The following is an 18,008-nucleotide window of genomic DNA, read 5'->3' as shown; positions in this document are numbered from 1 at the left end:
ATATGTTCACCCCACTCAAACCAATTAATTATTTTGAGCATCAGGGTTTACAGTGAACACCACTAAAGAAATTGATAATGAACTAGAATCATTAAGTGCAATCGGAATCACAACAAGAACGGATTCCCGTTGTTGTCCAAAACACAGTTTGTTGACCAGCTTTGCTGTGGAGGAACCTCCACAGTCACATTTTCTGCTGCTATGACTTTGTGCTGCTTTTCTCAAGCAAAGCGGATGAGTCAGCAGTCACACACACACACACACACACACACACACACACACACACACACACACACACACACACACACACACACACACACACACACACACACACACACACACTTATGCACAACACACACACACACACACACACACACACACACACACACACACACACACACACACACACACACACACACACTTATGCACATCACACCACAGTAGGGTAACAAGGAGTAAGAAACCACATCATGTGTTGTCTCATAAGCTCCAGTAAGAACACCTCATATGTTTCATCTTTCAGAGGGTCGAAGACATCTCTTGTGATGGAAACTGTGGCTGGGAACCCCATATGTCATGTAATCTGCTGGGAGGGTGCGGATATTCCGGCGCTAAGTCAGCACTCAGGCAGAAACACGCACTTACGCCACACCTACGGCAGTGCTAAAACAAGCACAAACCACACATATGCTTCTACGGTTGACAGTGACAGTTTCTAACAGGGAGGGACAGTACCATTTGTGTCTAACATGCTCGAATTCAGTCGACCTATGGGTGGCTCGCTGTTTCAGCTAGTTAAAGGAATATTCCGGAGTTCAGTACTAGTTGAGCTCAAACGACTGGTTGCATAATGTTGATTTCCCCCTTCTTTAAAAAACCAGTCTGTTACAGTGAAGCACTTACAATGAAAGTGAATAGCGCTAAAAAAAAACTCATTGTTTCAATAGTATAGCCTCAAGACATAATCAATATGTGTGTTAGCATGAAGTAAGTGTGAAAAAATTGCTTATTAACCTTGTCTGTTTAAAGCTATTTCCAAATGAACAACTTTGTTGCCCCGACAACACCATAAACTCTAAAATGACTGTAAAATGATTATTTAAAGAGCTTTACAGCTCAACTAAAATACTCACATTTTAACAGTAGAATTAATGTAAATTCATTGGATCAAGTCAGATTCAAAATTCTTGTTTCATTTTGTTGACACATTAGTCAAAGGTTTTTACCGAGGGGATTTTTGATATCTCTTTTTATCACTACATCATAAAATGCTTTATAAAATCAGGCAAATTATATATGAACAAACCCCTCTGTAAAAAACAAACAAACTTCAGAATATAGAAAGGAATAAAATTGTAACGTTTGGTGATTTTTGACTCAGTGCATGAGAAAAACAACTCATTTTGAGAAAACGGCCATCAAATATATTTAAATTTACAGACAAAAAATAGATAAAGTGCAATAAAATAAGTATATTTTGTATGTTTCCTTTAAAACACATATAGCCCAAAATCTCCAAATTGACCAGTACATGAAAAAAAGAGCATGAAATGTTTTTGCCTGTTTCTTGCCTTAAAGTAAACGAGAGATAAGTCCAAACGATTATACTACAAAATGCTTAACTCGTCTTGAACCTGGAATATTCTTTTAAGAAGACTGGTAGCACCAGCATCCAAAACACTATTATGCAGTATAAACCGCATTAGCACCTGAACTTGATTCAGTAACCAATAACACAAGTCTCTTTTCTCTGTTGACCACCTGTGTTAAGTATAAATGAAAAAGGAAATTGTCTTCATCTGTCCTTTCACTATCAAATCAGGTGGTTTCATTGAAAGCACCCTAGAAGCGTAATTCAATGGCACATACACACTAAGTGCTCAAATTTCAAAGACATTTTTTGGGCGATAATGGCGCTGCTTCTAAATGCAAGAGGAACAATGGAAGAACTTTAGTCTCACATCATTTATCTCCTAGTTTCCTGAGAGTCTGAAGGCCGGGATCTGCTCCAGACATCTGCCCATTCACACACTTTTGTGTGCATACTCCTTGCTCACTTTGTTCACATTGAAATATGTGTTTTGACAACTTCACATCTCAGTAGCTTTAGGGATACAACTGCTTCCCCCTCGCCCCTTATTTCTTCCTCAAGCGCTGGGATTGTCACATTTGCTCTTTCTTGTCTACTTTCTTTCCATTCTTGCCAGGTGAGCTAGACTAATCAGTCTTGATGCGTCTCTGACGTGCTGATTGGCCGCCTACTTACCTGTCAATCAGCCACTGCACTGAAGAGAGGTTTTAAATAAAAGAAAAAAAAATGTTTTTGCTTGCAGTGTTGCTATAGAAGAGCCATTATTAGTTCCCCAAAGAAAAACCTTTTGGCATGTTTGGTTCGATTAAAACGAACCCTGGTGCGATTGCTCTGTGCAGTTCATTTGGACAAGTGTGAACGCTTCCAAACAAACTCTGGTGCGTTTCAGATGAAATATGAACGCGATGTGGACCAAAGACATGGTGTCACAAGATGTGACCCTAAATAGGACTGAATGCTCAAGCATACCTATAGTCGCGGTGTTTTCCATCACAGTTCGGTACGAGCATCAGAACCGTGTCTCCTCACAGAGGATCTTTGTTTGTAATCCTATACCATCATATGTACAGCACATACAGCCAAGCGCATTGTTCGTTAAAGGGATAGTTCACTTTGAAATAAAATTTTGGTATGTTTTAGCTTACTTCAAGGGCACCCAAGATGTAGGTGTCTTTTTTTCCGCAGTAGTTTCAATTTTGATATTTTTAGGTCAAACCGTTCTTGTCTGTCAGTCATTTCATGCAGGTCTACGGTCACTGTCTCAAAACACAAGCACAAAGTCCAAATTAAAACAATTCCCCTTCGTCCAAATTAAACAATTCCCCATCGTAAGTACACATTGATGGCCTAAGACACGAAACGAGCGGTTTGTGTGAGAAAACGAACAGTATTTATATCGTTGTTATCTCTTGAACACAGCACACGTCCAAATGATCTGACGGCGTGGGCGGGTATAGATATATTCATAGATGTCGCCTTGGCTACTGCAGTTCATTGGAACGAAACCGTAGCCAAGCGACATCTAGTGTATACATCTATACCCGCCCGCGCCGTCAGATCATTTGGACGTGTGCTGTGTTCCAGAGATAACAACGATATAAATTCTGTTCGTTTTCTCACACAAACCGCTCGTTTCGTGTCTTAGGCCATCAATGTGTACAATGTGTACGATGGGGAATTGTTTAATTTGTACGATGGGGAATTGTTTTAATTTGGACTCTGTGCTTGTGTTTTGAGACAGTGACCATCGACCTGCATTATATGACTGACAGACAAGAACGGTTTGACCTAAAAATATCAAAATTGAAACTACTGCGGAAAAAAAGACACCTACATCTTGGATGCCCTTGAGGTAAGCTAAAACATATCAAAAATTTATTTCAAAGTGAACTATCCCTTTAAAGGAGAACTCCGGTCAATTTTAACATTGAGCTCATTTGATTAACATTGATCGACAATTGACAATCGATTACTATGGACCTCGACCGAAAACAGGATGTAAATACAGGTATGTGCGCTGGCTGAAATAACATCATTTTTATTCATATCTTTCACATCTACTGCAGTCAGATTCACCCGTGTTCACTCTGAAGGAATCACTCACATTAGCTGTGCACTTGTAATGACACATCAAGGATGTTAAGAGGCTAAAAGCAGGTTTAAAACTTGCCCCATTGAAGTCAACAGGGTGCAAATTTTAAAAAGAGGATAACACGGTGTAGGCAACATCGATTTTTGTCGTTGTTCTCTGTATTGACAGCACTCCAAATTTACAAAAAAATGAGCTCAATGTTAAAATTGACCGGAGTTCTCCTTTAAGTTCCTTCGCAAAGTATACGTCATAAAAGCCGCTTTTGTTTTGTATCTTTAGGCTTGGTGTTAAAATTGACAGTGTAAACTCTAAGCGAACCAGGACTAATGTATTATTATTTTGTTGTTGTTGTTCAGACCAAAAGAAGTGTGACCATTTAACCTTAGTGAACAGTTCTTTAAAAAAAAACAAAAAAAAAAACAATTTAATTATCTAAAGAACCATTTTCCAATGGAAAATGCAATGTGCAATGGAAAGTTTCCATTTAGCCACTTTTCTACCATCGGGCCGAACCATTCTTGTTGCCTAAACGTTCCAGTCGAAATGGATATGGTTTAATTTTCTACTATGGGGCTGATAACAGAGCTCTTTGGAATGTAAAACAAATGCTCCGTCATAAATAGCATTGTATCTCACCTGTCAACTTGTGATTGTATCACCAAACCCATTTTAATATCTGCAGTGAACAGGGCCTATAATGCTAAAGTGTCGCAACTGTCTTTATAGTGTGGATCCTTCGATGGCTTAGGGTTCAAATGCATATTAGTAATCTTTGCTATTTGTAGCACTTGTTTGGATTATCAGCAGTAATTAAGTAGCTTTTTACTTTATTATTAATACAGATAATATTTGAATTCTGTCAGAAGAACTAGGGATTGCTATGGAGACGGCGGGTTAGCATAAGAAGTAACAGACAGACACAAGATTAATTTAGAAATATAATTGGTTTCAATTTGATTTGGAAGAAAAGTAGAAAGTCAATAAAATAAAAGAAATTACAGGATCACAATAAACAATAAAACTGACTGTGCAAATTTCCACCTCGAGTGCACTCTTGTCGGTGTTTTCAAATATGTACCCACATAGTCAGTTCAACACTCAGGAAAAATAAAAATAGACAGAATATCACAAAAGAGTATAATCTCTCTCTCAAAAGGACTTCAGGTGTCTCTCATGAAAAGTTAAATGTCTCTCAATTCTGCGTGGTAGTTGACCATACACCCTCAAGAAGAAAAGAAAAAGAAACAGTTCTTTAAATCGAGTTTGTCGTGCTTCGATGAGTTTCAGTGGAAACTCAAGGAAAGGATATCGAGCATCCTCTCCACCACGTGATGTCTTCTTTTCTACAAACTGGATTGGCTCGCCATCAAACTCGCAGTCTACAGGATGTTACAGAAGATTGTGCAGGTCTTCACGAATCAAGAAGGAAAAGAAAAAAACAAAGGAGAGAAAAAAAATCCTGGCCTGATCACAGACCAGAACATTCATTAAGTACATTTCAAAATAAGTTCCACATCTAAGATCTAGAATAACATCTAATACACAATTACAATTTCTTCATTAACTAATATAATCACATTCGTTTACCTCTGAATCACTAGCTCTCTTTCATACAGACACGTGACCAACAATGGTGACACTTAACTCTGAAATGAACAAATAATAACCATGCAGTTCACTATGACCGCTCAAACTGAAGTAATTACATACTAGTAACATACAAATATCTATTTTTTCACAGAATTCATTAACTAATTATTTACCTTTATGATCGTTTTTTTTTTTTTTTTGGCTCTCACTCAGGCGCACTTCGTGCGTGATCGTAAAATGGCGTCGGTGAACTGCAATGTTCAATGACCATGCGGTTCACTTTAGACATTTGTTACTACTCGGATCAAAATACAATTTTTAAAAAAAATAACCAGTCCCCAGCAACTAATTTAATGTTTTGTAGCAGTAATTCTATCCTATTATGAAGTATTAGTCTTTTTTTATCATTAATTATATGGTACTGACTCACCAAGTATAATTTATTCCTCTATTCAGTCGGCTTCTTGTTCAGAATGCATCAAATTAACTAAATCTCAACTTCTCAATACTTTTTTCAAAGATTTTTAACCTCAGATATATAGACCCCTTTTGCGCGGACGTCACAGTTACGTCACGGCGCTAGCTGGAGGCAAAACAGAGTGAAAATGGAGGCGGCCAATACAAACCAGCACTGATTCGACTACATAATAAGGAGCTTAAATTACTATTATTATTATTAAATGTCATCTTTTTGTGTTGTTGGGTTCTAGAATCGACGGAGTACAGGCTCCAATTTTACATTTTATCACATATTGTTTTCTAAATGATTGTGATTATTTGTGAATCATCCATGATTGTTGTTTTGATTGATTGGGACTAGACTTTTTGAAGAACCTGGTAAGAAAGGGTATTCAAATACATAGTTAAAAAATGAATATGCTGTATCTGGAATTTTTATGTCAAGAAAATATTCACATAATTACAATTGCCCCGTAATGTCACTCTTAACATTGTCGTCTTCTGTCTGGCCTTCGCGCTGGCTAGGCAGAACTGCGGATCGTAAGTTACCACACGTCTTGTAGGCTACGTGACCATTCAGCACATAGTTATAGGCATCTAAAGATGTATATGCCCTAAGTTTCTCTTTACGCTCAGTTTCTCTGTCGGGTAGGTGTAGAGCAGGCTTCTCAACCGGAGGTAGCGTTAACGTTAATCCTGTCAGATCGTCCATCCATTAATTGAGTGTACGGGTCGGCCAATCTGGTTCCGTCCGTTAAAATTAACTTTTGCAAATAACAATCGCGGCCCTGGACAGTGAGTGACCTTGCACATTAAGATAAAATTTGATTTTCTCCAGTAACAAAACTGGCAAACTAACGTTAGTGAAGCGGCCAGAGGGATCTTTCTGCCTCCAGCTAAGCCCCGCCCACACAAATACGTCACCATGTTTACCAACTGTAAAAGGGTCTATAAAATGGATCACGACGATGGGATTGCGTCAGCTCCTCTCAATCAAGCTCGTCTCTTCTGTCATCGCGCATGCTCGTCGACACTCATGAAGTTAATGGCAAGAGAGCTCTCATTGGTTGATCGCTGAGAATTTATTCTAGAATATATTCACATATTTTTCTTAATATTCTTAATCTTAATAATCTCTTATCAACTTCATTAATGGGAAATCATATAACTAACTTGTGTAAATTAAATAATTAACCTGTGTTACATATTTCTTTTTTAAAACAAAAAAGCAAAATTGTGCATCTCTCAAGTATGTGGCAGCATGAAGACTTTACGTTTTTGGAGACGGTTTGTCACACTTCGATTTTTGAGTCATTCTTCTTGTAGTCTTAACAACCTACACTCTTTCCATGTCCTTATTTATTCAGTGTTTAATTCATACAGAAATACGCTTCTCAACTGTGCTGAAACTTTTTCAGTTTTTCCACTTTCCAAAGTCTTAATAGTAACAAAACCCGTATGGTCTGAAAGTGTGGGGTTTCTCTCCTCTAAAACTGGCCACCATTAGGGGAATTCCACCAATTTCAGTACAAGGAGGACATGGATTTTCCACAAAAAAGAAGATATGTTTACTACGCTCCATTGGGCTGTACAGTTCAGTGCCATAGGCAAAACCGTGACTCCCCATGCACCAGCCGAGAACATCAGAAGCATGTTTAGATTGTGAAATAAGTCATATAGAACAACTTAATCACCGTTTGTTTCTCTGTTTTGTTTGGTTTGCAGGTGGCCATGGATTTCACATAAGCCAAAGCTTGTGCAGACGTTAAAGTAAGTGCTGGTTGAAGGTTTTACACTGCAGCTTCCATAGCTTCTGTTTCTGATTTTTCAAACTACTCTTTATAAAAAAGTCCTACTATGATAAAAGACTGCCGTTTGTCTTAGAATTTGGCTATTTTTTGGCATCCATCAAGGGTTGAAAGTTTTAGGTTTGTTTAAGGGCATATAGGAAGCTCTCTGCTAGGAACCAGGAAATACTTGCTGTTAACGTGATCAAGTTTTGTGGCAAAAAAACCCAACATGCCCAATAATACCTATAGGATGTTGACTTTAAAGTAAATGTGTTTATGTGGTAACCAGAGCTTTAACTCTTGTAATGTCAGTGCTCCTAAAAATTGTGAAGTGAAATGATGAATTATTTATTATAACAATGGTAGGCTCTTTGCTAACATTTGAGATTTGGCTGTGCTTCATTCTAGTTTTGTTTGTCTGTCGTGTTGACTTTCTTGTTGTTTCCTTCTGTCAGTGTCTGGCATCAGACAATTTCGCCATATCCTATCACGCTGGCTTCATTTTGAGTTTTTCTACATTTCCCACAAGTATCTAAATACACATAGTTTCATGTAACAGCACAGAGGTGGGTGTTGTTTTAAGGGCTCATTATTTCAGTAAAGTGATAATGTGTGTGTGTGTGTGTGTGTGTGTGTGTGTGTGTGTGTGTGTGTATAGGGACACGTCTTACCAGGAGCGGGTGTTGCTGACAATGGCTTTCAGTTGTTCCTCTGCACGTGCTGTGAACCTCAGGTCTGCACATATTCTGTTTGTTGTGGTGATTTTGATTCAGACGTTGCATACTTTTAGATATGTTGCAGACATATTTTATTGTTTAATACCTCCAACAATAGAAGTATTGCACATTCAAACAATGCTAGATGTTTACTGGTCAGTGCTTTCAAACATTTAAAGTTAAGGCATACTTTATTTAACATTTTGATTTTATTATTATATTTATTAAATATTATTATTATTTAACCTTTTTTAGGTATTTGTCTGAGTTAAGGCGTACTGAATGTAGTACTCCCTTATGTTTTTATATTTAAAACATTATGATCATTTTTTTTTTTTTTTACTTATTTTTACATTTTTTTGCAATATATGTAACAACATGGAGAAACTATTTCCTTTTTCAACTCTTTGACCTTTAGACTCTGACCTAGACACTGGCCAAGCATCGTACCATTAGCAACAGCGGCAAAGATTTTCGGTATCACAAATGATCTGATACTTGAACCACTGAAACCTGAATTACAGTCAAATTCCTGTAAATGCTCTCATGAGGGGTTTCCATGCTATTTATAAATCCCATTCATTACTAAACCTCATTTCATTTACTCTTGCCTCTTCACTTATACAATAATTCTCTGTGAATCCTGAAATGGAGATTGTCTGTAAGTTTATGAAATAAATTCAGTATTGACACAGAGGTAATTATGGACAGTGGAACATATGGCTTAAAGCGGCTTGCCAGTTCCTCTGTCTGGATGCCAGTGAGAAACAGTATAAAGTTTTGCTTGGGCCAGAGTGACTTGTTTGAATTGTAGTAACTATGGTGCCACTTTAATTTGCTAAGCTACAGGCTACTCATGATTTAAAGTAGCTTTCCTAATGCAAAACAGCGATTTATACACAATCATAGGAAATAAACACATTATCCAGGGGTAAGGTGAATTTGGAGAATAAATGTATGTTCTATTAATATTTATAAATCGAATTTTCTAGTAGAACAGTGTGCATGTACGTGCTACTGGTGCATGTGTGTCATTTATAAGAAAAACCTCTGGTGAGAATGACTTGACACTTTTGACATGAACATTTGCACTTTTCAGTTCCTGGGATCAGATCTGTGCAGCTGCCTGCTTGCAGCTGAGCTCCAGTTAAGTTTTGGGCTGTTTGAGTTTTCTAAAACCCCTCTGCACCCCGACTTTACTATATTTTCTCCTGGAACGCTTTAGTTCGTCTTTCCTTGCGGTCTGTTCTCCCTGCGGTTCAGACATGCCACCCAATCTCCCGCTTATTGGACCCATCTGTCTCATTAGATTGTGTGTCATTGCTGGTACTGTTTTAAATGTCAGATTTGGAGACTAGCCTGTATCACTTCCTCTTCCATTAAAGACGCTAGAGAAAACGCCAGGTTCTTAATAGGGTTGGTATTATTTCCCTACAGGGTTTAAGAGTTTTAGATGGTATATGGTATATTTCGTGATCCAACTGCATTTTTTCTCGGTTGAAATTTTCCTTTCACCTTTACTTTATAAATAAAGTGTTCCACAAGGATTAGCCCAGGTAATAAACTCAAGGACGTGCACATGCAATGGCAATCGCAAGGGTCCAAGGGCTAGATTTGCTAAACAGGGCAAATTAGCATGAGACCGCAATCCCAAATGTGCCAATGGGAGTAGAAAGTTCTAAGATCTAATGTCGTTGCACAAATTAAAGAACACCGACGCAGCCATGTCAAGTGCAAAATGGTAAAGACATCTTTTTTTGGGCGTTAATAACAGCGCAAAAAACAGTAAACTACCGCAAAACCTTAGTAAATCACGTTGTGTGATTTATTGAAATACTCTCCTCCCATAAAGTTTGCGTATGAAAGGAAAACTCCTACAAATGCATACACAACAAGGTCAGCCTTTGTCATGTCTTTAGTAAATCCTGACTGTAGCCTTTTAATGCCAAAAGAAGGTCAATCATTTTCTTTCTAGAGTTCTCTTCTTTAAAACATTGTTAGTGAATTGCTAATACTGAGGCATTGTTTCTTCTCATAATTTCATCGACAGCATGTCCTTTAACTACTGCCATGATGGTAATTTTCCATCTCGTCTATACATTATCATTGATTAAAGGGTTAGTTCACCCAAAAATGAAAATTATCCCATAATTTACTCACCCTCAAGCCATCCTAGCTGAATATGACTCTCTTCTTTCAGCCCAAAAATATCCTGGCTCTTCCAAGCTTTATAATGGGAGTGAATGGTACCTGAGATTTCGAAGCCCCCCCCAAAAAATGCAATGCGTTTTTGTTACAAAAATATCCAGAATCATAACTTGCTCATCACTAGCTTCCGACAACGTCTGTCTGCGCGTTCACGAGAGAGTCGAGTTCCGGCATAGGACGTAGGAGTAGCGTAAGCTTAGGTGAGAGTAGACGGCTCTCGCGATTCAAACAAATAGGGCTGGGCAACAAACTCAAGCTCCTCCAACATTTCTCTTCAAAAATTCTCGTTTTAGACTTTTAATTTTTGACCCGTGTTTTATTTTGCTCTATCCTCTGCGCTTTCACGTTCGTCGATGCGTCATGCGTCGGGTCAGTGTTCCGTTGGAACTCGACTCGTGTATTGAAGCCAGTGATTCTAGTTTATAAAGTTATAAATATGGATGTTATTCTTACAAAAATGCATCACTTCGCTTCAGAAGGCCTTTATTAACTGTCTGTTTGGTCCTTTACTGCTAGCTTGACAACTCGATGCAAGACAAACATATAGAAAACACACACAACCTCATGTATACGCAAAGTATTGTAATTCAGCGCATTGTTTGGTGGTGCACAACGACTCAATGAAGGAAACATCTGCCTGCGTTTTGCACCGTCTGCACCAGATCACCACAGCCGGCTAACTGAGGGAGAACTGCTGCACGGCACATCCACATCGCCAGAGCAACTGCTGCTGCTGCTGCTGCTGCTCTCTCACACATACATACACACACACACGCACACACACACACACTAAAAGTGAAGTTCTGCTTCAGCATACCACCAGCATCCTCCACAGCAGCTGTGTGCATGTGTCTGTTTGTGTATGTGTGTCAACACATGAACTTTCTCTTTTCATCCACCAGTTGGGAACATGGTCTTCACCGCTGGCCATCAGCTCTGTTCCGTATTCATGTGGAGTGTGTGTGGACGTGCACACGCTCACAGTTCCTGTGTGGTAACCCTGTTTAGATGCAGTAGGTTACACTAAGCAGATCTTAGATCAGTGCAGAGCCACAGGTTTTTCATCAAGGCTCACTTTCACCCATATTCAAACTGATCTAACAAGAAGTTAGAAAGCTGATACAGAAACGACATGCGTCAATGAAGCTCCACTAGGATCTATAAACCGGATGTGGTTTTAGGGATAAAACCAGTGTATCTGCTCATTTAAATGTAGTTTTCTAAAGGCACAAAATGTTCAAACGTTGGTGGCAATATGGTACATGTAATATGCATCACAAACTGATTACTTTTTGAAAGAATTAAAGGTAACCTTTAATAATGGTAAATGATGCATAATTATAAGTAACTAACCCTATAGAAAGCCCTAACCTTAATCCTATTGTAAGTGCATGTAGTTGAATAATATTACTTGGTACCTATTTATGAAATTACACTGCAAAGTCATCTTAAAATGTCCCCACTGAGTAAAAAATCTGCCAGTCAAGCATTTGTGTACTGTTGTAGAAAACCAAGAACTTCATACAGCTGAAAGTGAGAAACAATAAGGAAAACGTAACATGTCACGATCCATAAATTACAACTTTCCCTAATTAGTTAAGAGTTCTAATGCAATAAAGCATTAGTGGTCCCAATTTGAATCCATGGTTTATCCGTCATTTATCATTAATGATGGATAAACCATTTTTCTCCACATGCAGAAACGAAAGCAGCACATATACAATGAAAATGTGCATTCCATGATTTTATTTTTCACAGGAAGCAGAGTCATGTGAAACAATGAATCGATGCATTTACTGCGGACCAAAAATACATGTGATTGCTATAACGTGATAGGAGACCAGTTATGATCATTTAATGCTATTTCCATTTTTAGTAAAGCTCTATAAATACATTGGACTAGAATGCTAACTTCAAAGTGTTCATTTTTATTATTCTTTTATTCAGACCTCAAATTTCAGAGGAGCTCTTGTAAATTTAACTGATATATACAATAGTGTTACATTTTCACCACAGGTTTGGTAAATAACCTTGATGTGTGCGATGTCATGGTACTTTTCACCTGCAACTTCCACTTCCACATATACTGTAATATTGGGAAAGGTCATTGTGATATTTCTCTGCTGTGTGTAGTCCTTCTGGAGGTTAGGAAGCTAAGTCAATATACGGTTCCCCAGAGAGGAGGCTCTTTGTCTGAGAAGAGATGGCTACCACAGTGACTCCATAAGTCCAGACTTCCACCGGCCCTTTCTGTCCTCTCTCCCAACCACACAAATAGCTTAGCGTGGGTAGGGCACGATCGGACGTTAAAATAATAATATCCCATTTAGCAAAAGGGGAAAGCACAATCACTCTCATTCCCAGAGCGAGTGGTGGGAAGAATCAATGATTTCCTTTTCCGAGTCTCTGAGGATTAAGGATACAGCGCAGGTCCCGGGGGTGTCTATCATATTTATAGTCCTCTCGATAAGCTTGCAGAACTTGTGAGAACTTCTCATCAATGAATCAAACAAGGGAAACAAGGGATCATGTGGAAAGTGCATCTCCCAACCACGAGCGTGTAGTATCTTGTATCTTCCACACAATGGCCGAGCAGTGAAGGTGTGTGACGTGAATGCGCTGAAGACAGCAACCTGAGATTGAGCTTTTGAAGTGTCAGTCCAGGTTTCTATTGCTCTGGAATTGTCAGGCATTAACCACAAGTCTGTCCCGAGGTGCAGCGCCCTGAGCGAGGGAGTGGGGGACTTTTTCTCAGGTGAAGTGTACCTGGGCTTTGTGTGCCACCGCAAATCGGTATCCCATACACGAGTATGAGAAGTGCTCGAGTATCGGAAATAGATCGGTGGCTTTGCCCTATGGCCTGTGCTGGGCTGCTGACATCGGGTCTCTACTAATGGGGAAAGCCCCAGCGTATGCATGCGTGACTCTATTCATGAGAATGTCAATTAAGGATCACATGTCGAGACTGACATTCTTCATCTGTGTGAAACAGTTGAGCATGTTGGGGAACAAATAAATGGCAATTAGAAATAAGAAGACTGATCTTGAATATTAATGTGTTCAATACCAATGTTATATTGTATTGAGAGGACTGATAGTTCTGATATGCCTTTTTAAAAGGATTACAAACTGCATTGTTTTATTGTTTTATAATGTTTCCTGGGGTGCACTTAAAATGTTAGTATGATTTTTACATAATTTGGAATAAAAAGGCATTTTTCCTACCCTGATTTTAGCATCTGATTTGAATGCTCTGTTTGAAGGGGCGTGTCTGCTGTGAGACTTCAGTGTAAACACCCACTGCTGTGATTGGCTGACATGTATGCATATAAAATAGCTAGTATTACATGTGGAACTCTCTCGAAAACTTTTAGCACATTTTTACTATTTCAGCTCTCATGGTTAACTAATCATGAAAAGTGTTGATTATAGCATTACATTTATATTGTGGCATGAAAGGTTGCAGCGATGAGCATTGTAGCACAGACATGTTGAGCGCATGAATGCAGTGATCTCGTCATTGCAACTCGATTTCTGCAAATTGCGACTGATTTACCAAAGAATCCACTGAGAAATGTACTGAATACATATAAATAATGCTCTACTGAGACATTCATATGGTTATTAAAATAAATAACCATATTCCTAGCATTAGGATCCTTTGGAAGGTAGCCTAATGTTATTTTTAGTCCAGTGATCCTGCATCGCTCTTCTCTCCTCGTCATCACACTAACACTCCAGTGGGCGGGGCCAAAGTTGCAATGATGAAGTAGGTTTTTATTTTCTTCTGCAGAGGTGGTCTTTCACCTATCTATGACGTCATAAATAGGCACATTCCACATTGTGTTGTTCTCTGGGCTGGATTCAAGTAAAAGCTTTTTTTGGACTAACAAGGACGTTTTCAGTTCTGAAACTTACAGAATATTTTTATAGTATGATGTAATATGTCAAAAGCTGAAGGAAAATGTGATTTCTCAGTTCATGACCCCTTTAAAAATATATGTATATTTTTATTTTAAAAAATGTATTTTATTAAAAAAATATATTTTTGTTTTTAATTATGATTTTACTATTTATTTAGTTTATAAATAATATAGTATATATATATAAAAACTACCTTATTAGGAAACTCTTTATTGTGTAAGATTTTTTAACATGCAGAAATTAAGAAAAAAACAGAGAGAGTGTGAATAAATCATGAGAGATAGGCAGAGAAACATAATCTAGAGTTATTTAACACTAAATGGCAACCAAGCTTAATCTGACAGTTATTATAGAGTGCAACAATCTATTGTTGTATTTGAAATATATTCCCTTTTTCAATAGTACATTGCAAATATACTAACAAAAAACCTATTTGACCTATTTTCACAATACAACTTTTAACACACTTTGAATTTTCACTTCAAGTATATTTTTCTAAAATATATTTTTAGAAAATATAATAAAGTACAATTATTTTAGTTTATTTTTTAAAAGTGTATTTATTTGCACTTTATTAAAGTCCACATGAAATCAAAATTGACCCTATTTACTTTGTTTGCCTAAATTGATCATTTTGTGGTGAACAATTCATCCATGCAAGTCAATCCACACAAAAAAATGTTTTGGCTTCGTAATCTTTCATCAAAATCTGAAAATGCCCCTCCCCTCTGCATTGGAGGACCTTCCCTGATGACGTATGTTTGACGGCTTGGTTTGGGAAACGCTTAACCACTCCCCTCAAACCGTTAGTCTGTTATGAGCAGAGATGGAGAGGAGGAGCGCTAGAGTAAAATCCTGCCCTCTGTTCAATATTCCGTTTCACTAGGAAATACGTCACAACACTGGAGAAAAGTCGTTTGCAACTTCCGGTTCACGCGGACTTTAGAAATATATTTTAGGTATATTTTAACTGTGTGCTGGAAATGATCATTGTAGCAATGCATTGAAAATATACTTTCAAAATATTTTATAGTATACAATAGTATTTTGTACAAAGTATAGCTAAGTATTATTTGTCTATTAATGTGCATTTTTTTATTGAAGACAAAGTGTGCAATTTGTAGTATATACTTATGCTACTGCCGACATGTATCGCTGTTGTGCTCCGGGAGACCCGAGTTCGAGTCCCGGCTCGTGGACCTTTTCTGGTCCCGTCCTCTCTCTCTCTCCCACCTCACTTCCTGTCTACTGTCCTATCCTAATAAAAGGCAAAAACTAAAACTAAAATAAAAATCGTAAAAAAAAAAAAAAAAAAAAAAAAAAAAAAGAGATATATATATATATACATATATATATATAATGTATAATAATATGGTATATTTCTTGTATGTTTCGAAGACACTTGTAGTGAATTTGTAATATACTTGTAACACAAATTAAGTACACTTTAATATCACTAATCAAGCTTGTAATTAGTCCCTACACAGACATATACTTAAAGTATACTAAGTTTACTTGAAGTTGTTCCAATTTAGTACACAAAAGTACACTAAATACACTTAAAGTTATGCTTTACTACAATTTAATTACAATTAAAATAAACTTAGTACAAGATTAATTTGTTTCAAAATAGCACACTTCAAGTTAACTAATCATTAACATTCACTTGAAGTATACTAAATTAGTCTGGCTGCAAGTATACTTAGCATTTTTTCTATGTTCACTAGGGTAAGCATGAACCAAGCCAACCAGCTATGAGGGAAATCATAACATTACAAACTTCGATTTGAAGCAGCTTTAGTGAGGGAAAAACCTACAATCCCCTGATTGCATTTTAAAAACTATGGAGAAATTTAAAACTACTAATTTATATATACTGTATATTATTTTAAGTTTATTGCAAAATATATATATTGAAATATTGAAATATTTGAGAGTTTAGGGACACCGACTCGATTACGTCATTCACAGTTCTTCATGGTAGTGGGCGGAGCTAAAGGGTTATTTTGGCACTGTTCCTTTTTCAACGGTCTGATTGGTGTAATTTTCTGCACAGCATCATGGGTAATGTGGTTTTCACAACGAATTCTGCTGTTAAACACAATTATTTTAAAACTAAGTTGAAATGATGCTGGCTGACAACTTCAACAGAACCAAATACGATCGTTTAACAACCTCGTAGCTAATAGTAAAGGTTTTATAACTTTCAAATCTAATGGTTAATGGCTATACTGTAATCACCATTTTATTGAAATAAATAAATAAACAAACAAACAAACAAAATTAAAGCTACGATATGTAATTTTCTTCACCGTTAGGGATCGTTAACCTCTTACAATATCAAAGGCGTAGGTTGATGACGCATAAGCACAATTATGGAACTTGCCGTCATGCCAAAGGATCTAATAATGTTTATGGATGAGTGAATACATTGATATTTTTAACATGACTGTGGAATGAAGCAGGTCGCGATTGCTAATAAGAGACAGATATCAGCACCACACATGAGTCCCGCGGATATAAAGGAATAAGGACATTTCATTCTACCGAACTACCAGGTCAGGTCAGTTTATTTGACGAATTAAACTTGTGAGGTAATGCAGCGCTGTTTCACTTGGTCTACATTATCACACTAAACTGCATTTGAGTATGTTGAAAGTTATATTGTTTTTCTAGGTGTTAGTTTATCTGTATGAGACTAGCAGTAAGCTAGATCTACATTAGAATAACATACTGATCATATTCTAACATTTCATCATGTTGAGCAATATAACATTGATTTGTTCTATGTACATTTGCTCACCTGTCTAATAAAGTGCATGCAGGAGCGCATATCTACGACTCTGTCAAGTTGAAGTTTGTCATGGACGTGGAGCTCTCGGCATCTCGAAAACGCCACGCTGATATTGATCCTTGTTTTAGTTCTCCTTTTGTCCCAAAGTCTGCTTGCCATAGTCCATAATGTTTGAATGAAACAACAACAGCGTGTGCATGCCGCTAGTCGTAACGCGGTTGTCCACATCTGTCGCCATGGTTACTATGGCAGTACAAGCGGAAACCAGGGATAACGCATATATTACGTCATTGACGGGCGACAAGTGGGACAGGGCGACAGGGACGAGCCATTATTTAAAATGGGAATTTCTCTGAAATAAAAATCTTTGGGAACTTTTGGGATATTGTTAGGAAATATATCACACTGTGCAAGTGATTTTTGGAGATTTTATCACAAAAATCTTACATATTGTAGCTTTAGTCATTTAGTGCAGTGATAGTAGAGTTGATAGTTCTTGGTGTCAGATTGAAAAGAAAATAATGGTATCACCCATCCCTAACGCCAGTATTTTAACTATAGTTAGATCAGAAAAGAATTTGCAGTGACATGACAGAACACAACACAAGTCAAGTCAAGGATGGGGTATAGAAATTAGTTCTTAGTTAGAAATTAGTTAGAAATACGGCCAGGATCTAGCTATCATCTCCCTGAGATGAGCTCCTCTGGGCAGGGTGGCGATTGTTCAGCATTGAGGACAGGCCTGTGGTCCCTCAACGGGCACAGAAGCACCAGCGTACATACCAACATACCACAGTGATAGTTGAACATGTCCCAGAGCGAGGGCCAAGCAGCGAGCCCACCC

This window comes from Scardinius erythrophthalmus, assembly GCF_964197995.2.
Source record: "Scardinius erythrophthalmus genome assembly, chromosome: 24".
NCBI lineage: Eukaryota > Metazoa > Chordata > Actinopteri > Cypriniformes > Leuciscidae > Scardinius > Scardinius erythrophthalmus.
Note: the sequence above shows the minus strand (reverse complement) of the source record.